This window comes from Lepisma saccharinum, chromosome 1 (assembly GCF_977018435.1).
Source record: "Lepisma saccharinum chromosome 1, izLepSacc3.1, whole genome shotgun sequence".
NCBI classification, from domain to species: Eukaryota; Metazoa; Arthropoda; class Insecta; order Zygentoma; family Lepismatidae; genus Lepisma; species Lepisma saccharinum.
The window spans coordinates 121,286,194-121,301,131 of record NC_139229.1 but is presented as its reverse complement, the minus strand read 5'-3'; the positions used below and the strand labels follow the sequence as shown (position 1 = coordinate 121,301,131).

The 14,938-nt window shown below is 38.5% G+C and overlaps 1 protein-coding gene across 4 annotated transcripts in view; it reads right to left on the bottom strand.

Annotated features, from left to right (window-relative positions):
* Nucleotides 1-3,548, bottom strand: part of LOC145987635 (COMM domain-containing protein 4) — a 136,611-nt gene extending 133,063 nt beyond the window's left edge. For 2 of the 4 annotated variants that reach the window (XM_083122095.1, XM_083122109.1), the window contains exon 1: nt 3,338-3,548. The gene's annotated coding sequence lies outside the window, so the exon portion shown is untranslated. The other 2 variants (XM_083122102.1, XM_083122119.1) reach the window with 2 other exon arrangements.
* Nucleotides 3,549-14,938: the final 11,390 nt, after the last annotated feature.

The following is a 14,938-nucleotide window of genomic DNA, read 5'->3' as shown; positions in this document are numbered from 1 at the left end:
GGAGGAAAATTCTGAAATTTGCACCACAGTAAGAACTCTTCATGCTCAACATATTAAAATTTGGTGACTGTATTTTTCCGAATAAGGAAAATATTTAAGATTAAATGTACCCCAAAATAGCCCCTTCACAACACTAAATGAAGCAAGCATGGAACTGGGAAATGAAGAAACTGCAAGGCAAAAGATAACTAACTATAAATACATATGAAACGTAGACTTATTTAAAATGTATAATAAATATGAAACTATGTATTATATGTAGATACAGGGTGAGTCAAAAGTAATGAACCACTCAAATATCTTTAAAACTCTTGGAGTGAAAATCTGGAAGCAAAAATGATAATACACAAAAAGAAAGCACATTTATTTTTGAAGAGAATTGTTTTTGAATCATTACATTTGGAATTATAGAACAGACGTTACAGCGATTTGTGTGAAGGTCTGTAAATGCTAAAATCACCGCATGCCACTGATTAAAAATGGCTGCCAGATCCAAACGTAAGCCTGAAAAAAAATGTCAATGACGGTTTTGAACACTTGAAAGATGTTGAAATAAGTGGTCAAATTAAAAATATTTTTAAAAATGGTGAGGCGACAAATTAATTAGAAATTGATCGAAATGGTATGGTAATGACCCAGCTACAAGGGGACCAGGAAGGGGTGTCCAGGCACTGAGATAGATTGCCCAAATTAGGAAAAATTGGCAACCTTTTAGACTACAATGGGTGCCACAAATATGCAGGCCTTAGGGGTGCAATATATTAGCAACAATAACAATATTATCAATAATAATAGCATCAATACATAGCATGAGACTACACACTCATACAAATGACACATCTCCGAGCAAGGGAAATGTGTTAAGATTTGCAGTCAAATATCACTCAGAATATATTTTGAAATATAGATCCAGGAATCTATTTCTTTATTTCAATTATGAATTTACATTTTTTAAAAAGTCAAAATGCATATAAGTGTATGAACAAAATAAATCAATAAAAACAAGCTTTGTCAGTCAAAACAAATATACAATGACTTAAACAAGTAAAAACACATAAATAATATCACCCCCCCCCCCCCCCCCCCGAGACAGCGGTCTTGAGCTTAATGGGTTCAAGACCTGACAATATTAAATCAAATGAATTCATCCATGCTGAGACCCGCAGCAAGTGCCTGGGCAAAAAACGAGTTGTGCATGGAAATGAGAGGACTGTGGAGTGTATTGCACCACACACAAACCTCGCCACAATGAGCACCAAGAAACTTCAGGACAAGACACATAATAAATAAAATCAACACAGAAATCATCACAATCAAAATAGCAAAACCACAAACTCCTCAACGAGTGCCAGGATGCAACGAGTTTGTGTATGGACCAAGAGGGCTGTACTGCACCCTATGCTAATCCTCCACATGAACCACACCCCAAAGAGCACGAAGGGGAACCAAAGCAAAGCTCATGAGACATATATATACTTCGAATATCAAATGAAAAATGGATAAGAATCTGGGCTGATCGGCCCATATTTATACTATTGTTATCATCACAGATGACTAGTATTAGAACATAAAATGAATTGAGCAAAATTCTGGAAAATACCTCTAAATAACAATTCTTCAATCACAGAATTGAAAAAAAGACAAAAAGTTACGATCAAGCATGTGTACGTGAAATTTCGGCCTTGAATTCATGTTTGCAGTTTTTTTTATGTTTTTTGGTCAGGCAGTTATGTTGGGTGTCTCTCTTTATAGAAAAAATATAGTGTGAAATTTCAATGGTGTATAGGTTGAACAGTTAGATTCAAGGGGACTCTATAATGTTATTGATAATCTTCTTTTGGTAATGGTTTAAAATGCTCAATGATTTTTTTCAAAGTTTCATAGGAGGAAAATGAAGTATTGCAGGATTGTAGAATGATTGTTACAGTAAATTTGCGCCTTGGTGAAAGTAACTACCACCGTATGGAGTTCCAAAAAGTTCAATTTATTGGCGATAAAAAAAGACGTAAAAAGTACCTTACGCAAGCATCCCCGCTTCCCATCGACAAGGCATTCCAACCTAAGCTAACCATAAAAGCATTTAAAGATGTTGACTCGCCTAACCTACATAACAAACTTTAAAAAAGAGGACATTAAGATTTCACAAAAGATTTTACAGAAATATTATACTATATATTATACATATATATTTATAATATTATATTTGTGAATTCTGTCATGAAACTTAAATCAAAGGAAGCATCTCGCATATTCTTATTGTTCTAAACTTGCAATTCACCACAAATGCTATGAAATCAACCTCACCCAGTACGCTGGCGACAACAGAAGAGATGCAAATGTCCAACAATTTTTGTCTTGTCTTTGCCCATGTTGTTTTTCCTAACTTCGAAATTGAACACTGAAACAATATTAACAATTACTTACAAATATAAAATTTTGTTACGAATCTTGAAGTTGAAGCAGCTTTCTATACCCCAAAAAGAGGACATTTCCCCATTTTCCTAAAAACCCAACCCGACCATTTTTATTACCCGAAAAAGATGACATGTCTAGTTAAAAGAGGATATCTGGTAACCCTAGCCTAACTATGAAGCCACTTAGCAGTCCATAACAAAGATGACAGTAAGCGAATGGCTGGTTGAAAGAGAAGAATCATACAGGAGTACATGGAAGTGAATGCCCATTCTCAAGCAAACACGCATTAAGTAATCGCTAAAACTCAAAGGTATGTGTTAAGAGACATAAACAGAAATTGAACCATAAAAAAAATGCCTGTGTGCCATGAGGAAATCGGAATTAAACAATCGGAACTTGGGCCTTTTGTTTCTCCATGTTATACTATATAGCTAGTGAGAATTATTTAACTTATACAACATTAACAATGTATAAAATGTAACGTTAGTACTAAATTTTAAACTTCTGGGAAAATAGCTCATTCTTCTAGTCTCACCGCCTGGTGATAGAACTTGCTCCCCAATAAAAAAATAAAAAAATTTAAAAAATGTAAATAATAATCGTAAGCCCCTAAAATGTACTAAGTATAATTAATCAAACCCACTGAAATACATAGGCCATCAATATAGTAGTAATCAATAAGACAGTTTAATCTACCAACAAGTATAAATATGGTACATTAGATATCATGATTGTGAGAAAAATAGTAGTAAACAAAATTAGAACAACTATACAAATTCGTACATTGTGCCGAAAACAAGTTCCGAAAGATAACAAATAGATTATCTGAAATAATTAAATTAACATACCTTGAAGATTCCTAAAATGCTTGAAGAAAATACAATACACGTCAGTTCCTGAATACATATAAAACAATACTTACCTTATCTGTCGTCTGCTTTTTTAAACATCTCTAGCGGTTCTCGCTTTCGCACTTGGACTTCAATAATTGTCAATCACCGTAGATACACTGGTATTTGTGCCAACAGGGAACTAGCTGGTCAAAACATTATCGTTTCCTCTTATTAGTAAATTGAACTTATATCTTAGCCTGAAAATTATCGCAAATAACATCACGTAACTCGAATACTTCATTTATACATCTTCCTTCTCCCTGTAGATAACGTGGCATGGGAATCATTGTATAATCCCGTTCTTCACAAATTACGGACAAATAAGTGGCGTACCGGACATGATAAATGCTTGGCGTTAGGAGTGTGCGCTTATCAGGAACAAAAACTCGCTCGTGACTTTTCGGGATTCCGAACAGTCTGGAAATTCCCAATGATCGTATTTAAAAGCGGTTCATTCCATAGACGTGCGCACGGGCGGGGGGGGGGGGGAATTGACCACCCCCATTATCATGGATGTCCGCAGATTTTATCCACGGAGGGACAAACAGGGTATTTTTCCAAGGGGCATAATACCCCAATAATAGTGTTTCCCCCTCAAAAAACACCACTTAAATTTGAAATTATCGCATTAATATAAATCAAAATAAAATTATACTTATGTTGGAGCGAATTTATACTACCGGACCTCTCACCGTTTTTGTAATATTTCGCATACTCACTAATTGAGGCCTCCTAATAACGAATTTAAAGTTAAAATTTGGGGTCACGTGGAGAAATTGCAAAATAAGCGAAATTGAGTGGTCCGTGATCTTAACAGACATGCACGATTGCTCATTATTTACCGAAGATTTTGTGTTTCCATAACTTAAAAAACGAAATATACATTCCTGACATTACTACGATCCCAAATGTTAACTATGCTTGCCTTACGTAACCTTACCGAGAATGGTCAGTGGGGCTATCCGTGAATAGTTTTGCGCTAATTGTGATAACGAACCGATAAAAAATCTTATTTTCGTAGCACTTGAACGGCAAACGTTCTTCATCGAAGACGACATTTTCGTATCCTGCAATTTTATTTCGTGAGTATAAGCAGTAGCATAGAAATTACAGAAGGGTCCGGTATTGTAAATTATTGCCCTTATGTTGACATTCGATTTCTAAGGGTGACAGGCGTGTAGCCAGGCAGAGGCCAGGGAGGGTCAGCCCCTTTGGCACTGCCGCCAGTCCCCTTGACATTAGGTAAAACTATTTTGTATTCTAATTTGTTTGAGGTGAAGAGTGAAAATGTAGACAGAATATATTAATTTGTTCACAACTTCGTTCGTTTATCTTGTTTATGAGCAGAAGTCTAAGCAGCAGCAAGTGTTTAGAAGATTCTCTAGACTTTAGAAGGTTCCTTCACAGGGAGCCTTATTTATCTGTACCTTCCCTGCGCTTGTTGCAGCCTCTCGTTTGACAGAAATGTGTGACTTTGATGTCATTATCCCCATTCCTTCCGCATCTGCGTTAAATGTCAACAGATCCCAAGTTTTATTGCTTTGGCCGGGGGTGGAATGTATGGTAGGCACTATGATTGAAGTGAATATTGTACATTTTAACTTAAATATCTGTATCATCAAAAATAGTATGGAGTGTGTATTAAGAGATGGTGTCAGTAGCAGTCATTAGCACTTCAAGAGATGTTTTAGAAGATATAGAAAAAGAAACTGTAGTATTTGTATGATATTTCTAAATTTTACATTTTAAATTAATTTAATGACCCCCGACACACATAATATACCGTCATTTAATACTAATAAACTTTTGAAAATGGACTTGGTTTACAAAGCCTCCCCCTGATAACCCGTGAGCACCCCCCCCCCCCTGGAGGTCAGTTCTAGCTACGGGCCTGAAGGGTGAAGTGTGGCCGGCCATCCTTGCCTCCCATCCAGACACCCATGTTCCTCCTACATCATTGTACTTTCACCTAGAAATTTAGTGGAGAGGATCGCCGTTATTAAACGATTAGGTATTTTCAAGCCGATTAAAGTTCAAAACAAAGCAACTACGGGGGAAGGTGGTGCAGTAGTGCCACCTGCAGGGGAACACAGAAGGGCAATTGCTCCCCTCGGTACAGTGGGGTAGCGCAGTTCTCTGCCCCCCCCTGCAAATATTGGGGCCCCCTCAGTGAAAAAAAGAAACATCGAGATGATGCCAGACCCAATAGATGGCAACCCCCTCCCAGTTGTAAAATGAATTAACTTAACCCTTCCTTTTCGACTAAAGGCTATATATCAGTTTAGTAGTTTGTCGAAACTAAATCAGGGTGGTCTGAATCTCTGATAAACAACTGGATGAAGAAATTAGAAATATTTTCTCTAACTTCAACGCGGTGGCACAGCCAGGATTCTTTTTCTAAGGAGGGTGGAGGCTTCACACAGCCAACTATTTTGTTCATGTTCCTTTGTATTTTTTTGTTCGAAACGTTTTTCTTAAATGTAGGTTACATATAATACATATATATAAAAAAAATACTGTTTGGGGAAATTGTTTAAAGGATAGTAATACTCCATTTTTGGACTTAGAGGTGGATGCACCTTGAGCCAAAAAGACCATCTTCTGGCTATGCCAGACCAAGATTCAATTTAAAAGCCGTTCACATTACGCTTATAATACTAATAGTGAATTATATTCAAGCAAACTTATCATTTCAGTTACGGGGGTTGAACTGTCGATGGGGACCTAACATCCAAAGGTCAATTGCAATCTGCTACGAAGAAATAGCAGCGGACTCAAGTCTTGAGAGATAGAAAATTAAGCAGCGACTGGACTTTATTCACTGAAAATTTGTAACCCAATGAAATGCCGGTTGGAGGGATTGGAGCACTTTGAACACAGTATACGTTGTATACCCTGCGTGGCGGAATTTGGGCTACTGGACTTAAGGGCGAAGCGAAAATAGCCCCTGGGCTCAACATCCTGTGTGTTGTGTGAGGTGTAAACGTTGTGGGAAATTTATCTCAGATCTTATTTAAATCTCGTACTGAGGCTTGGGGGGCCCCTTGTGAATATTTGGTGGGAAGTTACATTTTAAATATCACGTATTATTACTTGTAATATAGAAAGGTCATCAATTATCAAGTTTGTTTGTTTAGGTATTGAGTAACGATAAGGCACCGACCGGTTGAGCAACTGAATCTTTCTACCCGATTCACAACTGTACTACACTACACTACTATTACGAAAACCACGTAGCTATAAAGGTATGAGTAGATAAGAGAAGTTTCCTATCTATTGCCATCTATGAGCCAGTAACATAATTCTGAATTTCGAAGGAGACCCATAATGTCAAGTTGCCCGGACCCCTCTGGCTAAGATAACACACCACTGCTTATTATCGCAGTCGTCGTCATATGATATGTTACTGGGAACAAACTTTCTGTTTCGCAAATCCATTTTTTTTAAATAAGCGACACTAACTCATGAATTTCTGGGATTATATAAAATTTTAGGATCACACAGAGAACATAGCTGGGCCCCTACAGCTCGGGGTCGCCCCGCATCGCGAGGGTTGCGTGGGCGGCTGCTACGCTACTGCCTCGGTATCAAATTTTATAGAAATAAAAATGCATTTCGTACAATTTTATTGCTCGCGTCAAGTTCAGAGCCGTAGCTAGGGAGTAGGAACGTCGGAAGCGGGGGGGGGGGGGGTGACTTACGTAGATGAGAGGAGGGTATTATGGAATACCATTTACATTTCTAAAAATAACTGCCCTAGTTTTTGAATAAAATACCCAAAATCATCATGAGTACATACTATAACTAATTGTAATGAAGTGTCACTTGTAAGAAAAATACTATTTATTTTGCTGTTATAAAAAAAACATATTTTAAAAAAAAGTTACAAATGGAGGCTAATATGAAATAGTCGGGTAATATGGAATAGGTGGTTTAAACCATTGAAAAACTAATGAGACTTCATAAAACATAGTTATTTTGAACTATAAAAACCATATTTCTAAGATTATGTGCAACTCATTTCTGCTTCGAGTCTATTTACAAAAGTCACAGATATAATCTTCTTTCTCTGCTCCTGTACAGTCAAGGTGAGCCCACAGAGAACAGCTGAAGCATTGAATCCAAATTTCCCCGCGTTGATCTTCGGAGAATTTTCCGTTACAGAAGATACATTCAGCGTCTTTGTTTTCCGGTTCTTTAGTTGAGGGCATGAAGTCCATTACAGATGATACATCAGAATGGATCGATGCATCGCTGCTAACACTGGAGTCATCTCTTTTAGGTTTAGGTCTAGAAGGTCGGTCTAAGTTTAATTTCTGAACGGGGGGTCTTTGAATGCTCGGTTTGTTTTGTTGTTTTGAAGCTTCTGGTTCCTTCTTTTTGTCCTTTTCTTTCAGTTCATCCTCTAACTGTGTTTTATATGGGGAGTAGGTTATTATAGAAGAAGATCCAGCTTTCCTGCCTCTATTTGACTTTTGCTTTTTTGGAGGTGGTGGTGATATCTCTATGGGTAGGACAAAATTTGTTGACTTAGACGTACCAGGGACAACCACATCAGGACTCTTGGGAGAACAGGGTTGAGGTGAATCAGAGCTGGTAGACGAACATGGAAGAGGGTCAGTTGTGGGTGTCATAGTCTGAGGCCTAGGAACAGTGAGTGTAGAAGCAATAGAATCTTCACTGCTGAAAACGTTTCTATTGACAGGATAAATACCAGTCACTTTGAAGCCGTTTACTGCTATGTCCCCACGTTGTACTTTAAGGTAGGCCCTGCCAAACAGTTCCATCATATCAAAAATACTCAAGGGCCTTGAGCTATGCCTTAAAAAAGGTCTCACTTCCTCACTATAGTGAGACTTTAATGGACTCATAAAGGTTTTATCCAATGGTTGGATTTTATGCGAACAGTGGGGAGGTAGACATACAATCGTAACATGACTTTCCCTTGCTAAACTAATTACGTCAATGTTACGCTTGTGGGTTGTGTGGCCGTCAAGGAGAAGCAGGACAGGTGACTCAGCTGAGGGTTTTGTTACATCAATGAAATGTTTAAACCATTTAGTAAAAATGTTTGTCTGTATCCAACCAGACGGGTGGCACGATGCGATGGTCCCTGGTGGAGCACCTCTAAGAAGTTGTTCATTCATGTTCTTCCTCGGGAATATCACAAGAGGCGGGACAAAGTCACCTCCTGCACTCATACAGGGAATGATGGTTACGAGAGAACCTCTTTCGGCTGAAGTAAGGAACCCAATTTGTCTCTTTCCTTTTAGGCCTACTACATGAGGAACTTTACTTTGCACCACAGACAAACCAGTTTCGTCTACATTAAATATCCTGTTAGGAGGATAGTTGTGTTTTTTGAAAACAACATCGATCAGGTCAAAAAACTTGTCTACTTCTTCTACTTCTTCTTTATTAAATCCCCTGGCCCTGGCAAAAGATGTACCCATGGGTTTACGAACTGAAAGTTTCGGGTTCCTTTTCATAAAAGCGTAGAACCAGTCTTTGCCAGCAGTTTCGTCCTTAAATGGATGGGGTATGTTATTGCGAACCGCAAGTTGATAGGCAAGACTGCAGACATCCCTTTTTGTGAGCCCATAGAACATGGCCTCCATCTCAACTAAATATGTTTGTAACTTGTCTTCTAGTTGTTTAGGAAAAACTGGCTTACGGCCAAGAGTAGTTGAGGCTGCTACCTTTGCATTTTTCTCCTTACTGTTGACAAGGCGGAAGAGAGACGCTCTGGGAACCTGGAATTCCTTGGACGCCTTAAGGTACCCCATCTTCTTCTCACGAACAGCTTCTATAGTCTTAGCCATCTGCGTCTCACACCAAAGCTTTCGCTTCTTTCCCTCATCTTCCTTCTTTCTAGGCATATCTAAAAAAAAACAACCAGACTATTTAGAACTCTTGCAACTAAGGGGGGGGTAGGTTTAAATAGATAAAACACATCTTAAAACAAATTATTTGTAGGTCTAGACTGTAGACTAATTTTCAAATAACAGAAAAATTGTGTTTTGTTTTCATTCAAATGAGGGCCTTCCCCATGGCGTAGTGGTGGCGTCATTGTCTTGTAATCAAGGGGTCCCGGGTTTGATACCCGGTGGAGGCACAAGCGGTTTGGATCCCACTTTAAACTGTAGGTCCAGTCCCGATTAGCCTTACTGTGCATAAAGTGGACTTAAAACACCAACTCAAACTCAACTCATTCAAATGGATTTAGCTTTTAAAAAATTGTACTTTGGTTTTAAATTAGGCTATATTACTATTTATGTAAGTAGTAATAATTATTGTTTAGCTATCAATATTATACGCAAAACTCATTTTTTAACTAAATTTTTATTCAGTATATTTTGTCGGGTTATATGGAATACTATACTTTTACGTCGGGTATAATGAAATACCTAGTATTCTATAATACCCGACACGCCATCTTGGAAAATGAACCTTTAAACGGATGGACAAAACATTGGGTGCGTTCCGAAAGTCTTAACGAAACGAACGCATTCAACGAAAATAACTGGACTCGTGAATCTGGTGAAACCAGTTATTTTACGGACTTATGGGACACTCTAGGCGAAAGCGCAGGCGCAGCGTTTTGTTTAGAGAAAGTTTCCGCATGGCGTCAGCGGAAGGAATGTCCTTATGGCAAAAATAAACTCGATTATGGCCACTGTTACTCATTTTAATCACATTCTAAGAACGGTCAAGGCATACTTATCTTGTGCATGTTGCTTCATATCGCTATCTGTTAAAATTATAATACATTTTCCGAACTAGTGCAGTTTGAATCCATCAGCACGCGCTTTGTTTGCAAGAAGCAGACGATTTTCACGGAACAAACCAGCATCCTGGCCCGTGCGTTTGGTGAATCTCGTTCTTGCACGAAACGCACGGAATGCGACTTTTGGGACAGCATAATGAAACTCACGAAACGCACGGAAGCACTTATGGAACGGTCAGTTCCCATAACTCGTTTAACGCGTTAAACTCGTGCGACTTTCGGAACGGGCCCAATGTCAGCTAAAAAACGACCACAGTATAACAAACTACAATTCTTTTAGTGTATATTATGCTTAACATCAATGTTCCAGTCACATGAGTACTAGTAGGTTAAAATGTTTGAAAACTTACCTGCAAAAACTCTTGAAAATCACGAAACACACTTTGTTCTGTAGCGAGTGGTAACACAACAACAAGCGGTCAGCTCTCACTGCACTGCATCATGGGAGTCTTTCTTGAGTAGTTCATGGTATTCTCACGTGATAGCAGCACCGAATAGAGCCAATACCTTGGTATTCCATATTTCCCGACTATTCCATAATACCCTCCTCTCCTCTACAATTTAAGCATGAGGTGGATTTTTTCCACTAGGAATTCGCAGCTTTGGTTTCCAATTTTCCTTTACATCTACCAGGTTTTTCATGTACATGTGCGGTCGGTGTGAAACAATAAACCCAGCGTCCCCACATGGGAAGGGAGGGGCTGAGAACAGCTTCATTGTAAATCTATTCTTTTCCATCTACATCTACATTGAATGGATGCAAAGACTCCAAACGGGGGGGGGGGGGAGTTGAAGCTTGAGCCTTCTAGCTTAACAGTTCAAAGTGGAAAAAAATCGAGACGAATGGGAGAGGACGTGGAGGTGTAGTCGGTAGGGCGTCTGACTGTCACGCGGAGAGCCGGGTTCAATACCAAGGTTTTGAAAAATCACACGCTTCATTGTGAGTTCGCGCATTAGGCCTAAAATTTTCGAACATTCGTGAAAAATCAGGATTTTTTCGCTTTACAAATATGCGCAGTATTTTACTACTCGTAAATGTAATAAATGAGATAACCATTGCGTGTTATTTATGTTTCCAATCCTGTTCGAATGTGTTTGTACAGTAAGGCTAATCGGGACTGGACCTACAGTTTAAAGTGAGATCCGAACCACTATGTGCCTCCACCGGTTACCGGCCCATAGTAAGAAAGGGAATATATACTTTGGTTGGTTGATTTGTTGTTTTAAGTCCACTTTATGCACAGTAAGGCTAATTGGGACTGGACCTACAGTTTAAAGTGGGATCCGAACCACTTGTGCCTCCACCGGGTATCGAACCCGGGACCCCTTGATTACAAGGCGACGACGGGAATATATACTTTGATGGTAGAAAAGATAATACTATCTTTCAAGAAAACATAGGAGCTAAAATATACCCAAGAGTAAGAAAAGAGGAGCACATTGCGTGATTCGTGAGCCTGGTGGGCAATATGTCGGTCACGTCACATCGGCGAGTGGAACCGTTAGTGAAATAGCCAAGTGCATCCTTAAGTACCTGGAAGAAAATGATATTGACATTAATGAACCGGAAGCGATTGGTTGTGATGGCACAGCAACAAACACAGAGATTAAAATACAGCACCCATTGCAGTGGTTCATTTGCTTACTTCACTTCCAAGAGCTACCATTCAGACATTTATTTGAATACTTGAACGGAGAGACAACGGGACCCGCGCGGCCGCGCCATTCTCTGGGAAAATCTGCAAACAACTGCCAGATTGTGAGAAATTACCCGTTTCGAAGCAATTGAATTAGATGAAATCAATGTAAATAAAACTGATCTTAGTAAAGACCAACAGTACCTTATGGATATTGTCAGAGCAATCCAGACAGGACAACGTGCTCCAGATCTGGCTGCAAGAGATCCTGGACCTCTTAGTCACTCCCGATGGCTGAATGTGCAAATCGGGTCTTATGGTTGTTCATTTCCCAAACAAGTCCTACAAACGAACTCAAGATGCTTGTAAACTACATTGTGAAGGCATATGTTCCTGTCTGGTTCGACATTAAGAGATATCAGTCAGTGAAATATGGTCCTAAACGTATCTTTAAAGTTGTTCAAACAACGAGACATTTGCCAGACATTAAAAGAACTTTGCTCTCAAGATTCCAAATGCCAAAATTTGAACAAATATCTGAATTTAAGACAACGTCCTTGACTAAGTCAACATAATTTAACGCATCCTACTTGATTGGATGGTTGGGTAGGGTGTGGGTGGAACTTGAATTGCAGCCACCTCATTGTGGTGAGTTCTGGGTCATTTCATAAAAAAAAAAATGTGAAATTGGCGAAGAGCGGAAAAATGATGTACTCTTTATCAAAACAGAATGTATAAAATCCCTCACATTAACGAATTATTAACAAAGATGGCATTTTATAATTTAAAATACCACAGTGCGTCTGTTTGAAAAACGGTGAAAACCCCAATTTTTCAACTAAATTCTAAAATTTTACGCCTTTTGCGCGAACTCAAAATATAGTGCATGTTTTTTAAATATCATTTTTCTGTCATCAGGCAACTAAAATGAAGTACCTATATGCTATTAAAAGCCAAAAAACGTTACCTGTATATTTTGAGCGTAAAGGTAAAATTTGGTGTTTTTTGCCATTTTTTTCCAAACTTTAGGCCCTTTGCGCGAATTGAAGATCCAACGTATGATTTTTTTCAATATTTTCCCGTTGATTAGCATGCACATATGCAACTTTTGAGTCCTATTAGAATTCGATACTCGAAAAATCGATTTTTCGACCCACCCTATGCACGGGTAAAAACAATCTCGCACGTAAATATAAGATTAAATGGTGTTACCTCTCTCTGAGCTTTGAGGTCTAAAACTAAGCCATCAGCCCTGAACATGACGTATAAAACAAACAGTAAACTTTTAATAGATTTAAATGGCCAAGAAACAAACGTTCCTTCGTTGGTTGTTCCGCTTGTACCCACAAATGCTTTCGTTATTGCCTGATGTGAAGAAACCACAGAGGCAAGATTGTATTATTACTTCCCTTCCCACCACCCCTCTCCCCCAGTCGCTCCCTAAAAATGAAACTACAGCTATTTCAACTTATCTTGGAATATTTGGAAAAATATTTTTGCACTAGATTTGTGAACGTGCACTCAAGTTTCCGTTAACAGCAAAAAGCACGTGACTTTGCAGTCAGGTCTCTCCAAATCAAGTATCCCCGAAGGAATTCGCTGCTTCTGCTTCCAGTTTTGCTTTGAAGCTCGCAGATAATAATGCATTGGGGTAGAGGACAGAGAACAGCTTAATTTTGAATCTTCCGCTGCACTTTCCGAACACGACCTTTCTTTAAGGACTCCTTGCTCTCAAAAAGGTCATCGACTATTCGCGATTAAAAGTAACCGATGTGCCATCTGGTGGGACTTTCAGGAACTAGTCTAAGTAGGATACGGTGTGTTGGAATCGTTTAAAGCATGGGAAATATGTGAAGGTGAAAGGTCTAATGTTCAGTTTTTTTGTGCTCTAAATTGTTTTATGGGTCAGAACAAGTGAAAAGTTTTCATGTATTTCCACCCCGTGGAATCAACAAAATGAAATATGTAAATAAATCAGGGGAAACGTAATTGATTGACAGAAGATTGGCATGGGGAATAACACTGTAATTCGGCAAGGAAATTAAGAAGGATGCACGAGTCGATTCACTTTATTTTTCGAGAGATTGCCATTAAAGTAAAGTTTTGAATTGTACTTTATAAATAAAACTTTTTTCTCTTTCGAAAAGTCATGATGCGTATTACCCAATGCATTCATGTATTATGTATGTGTGAAATTTGGAACAGGTACAAGTCGAATAAGAGAGAAGATGAAAATAGTTTGAGAATGAATTAATGTCAAATGTAACCAGAAAAAGAAAATGGAAATGCTAATGTTGCTGCTTCATTCAGTACGATGTCCTTTTTCAGTTAGGATAGCCTGGTCATGAAATCGTGAATATTATCGAGAAAGAACTGTAACGATATGTTCGCAATTTTCTCCTGCCAGCTTTTCAAGTATAGGTCAATTTCAATTTCTTTATTTTCAAATAATTTCCGAGAATCCCAGTTACAACATGAGGTGCAGACGATACCGCACTGCTTTGAAGAACCAGTGCGTATACATTAGTTTCGTCTGCGTTTTCCCTGTTATTTCTGCCTACCATAATTAAATGCTTCGTTCTCATCGCAGCTTCACCTTCGTTAGGGTTCCTGGAATTCACATCGCATTCGCAATATTTAAAAATATCGCGTAATTTAAACGTTTCTCCTCCATAGCAGCTATGAGCAGTGGCGTCGCTAGGCCATCTGCTTTGGGGGGGGCTGCAACCAGATACGTGACTTACTACTATTGTAAATATTTTTAATGTTTGAAAATAGCAAAGTGATTAATAAGACAATAATATATAACAAGCATAAGGAATTAAAACTAACATAGACTTACTGCATTAATTTTTATGAAAACAGATGGATATTCTTGTCATGTTTTTCTAATGCTGGTGAACTATGTCTTTATGTATCAGCTGTACTCTGCGGTTCGAATTTCTTGCAAAATTATCAATAACACAATCCACACACAATTCATGACACTCTTCCTTTTCTATGGCCAGTATTGCAAGTGAGGAAAGTCTGTCTTGGCCCATACTATTACGCAAAAATGTCTTGATTCTCTTCAAACAGCAAAACTCCTCTCACACGATGCTGATGTCACAGGAATTGTCACTGCAATTTGCAACATTCTGCATACGTTCGGAAACATGTCTTTGGGAATGGCGTTCATTAAATGTACTATGGATGTGATGGTGTAT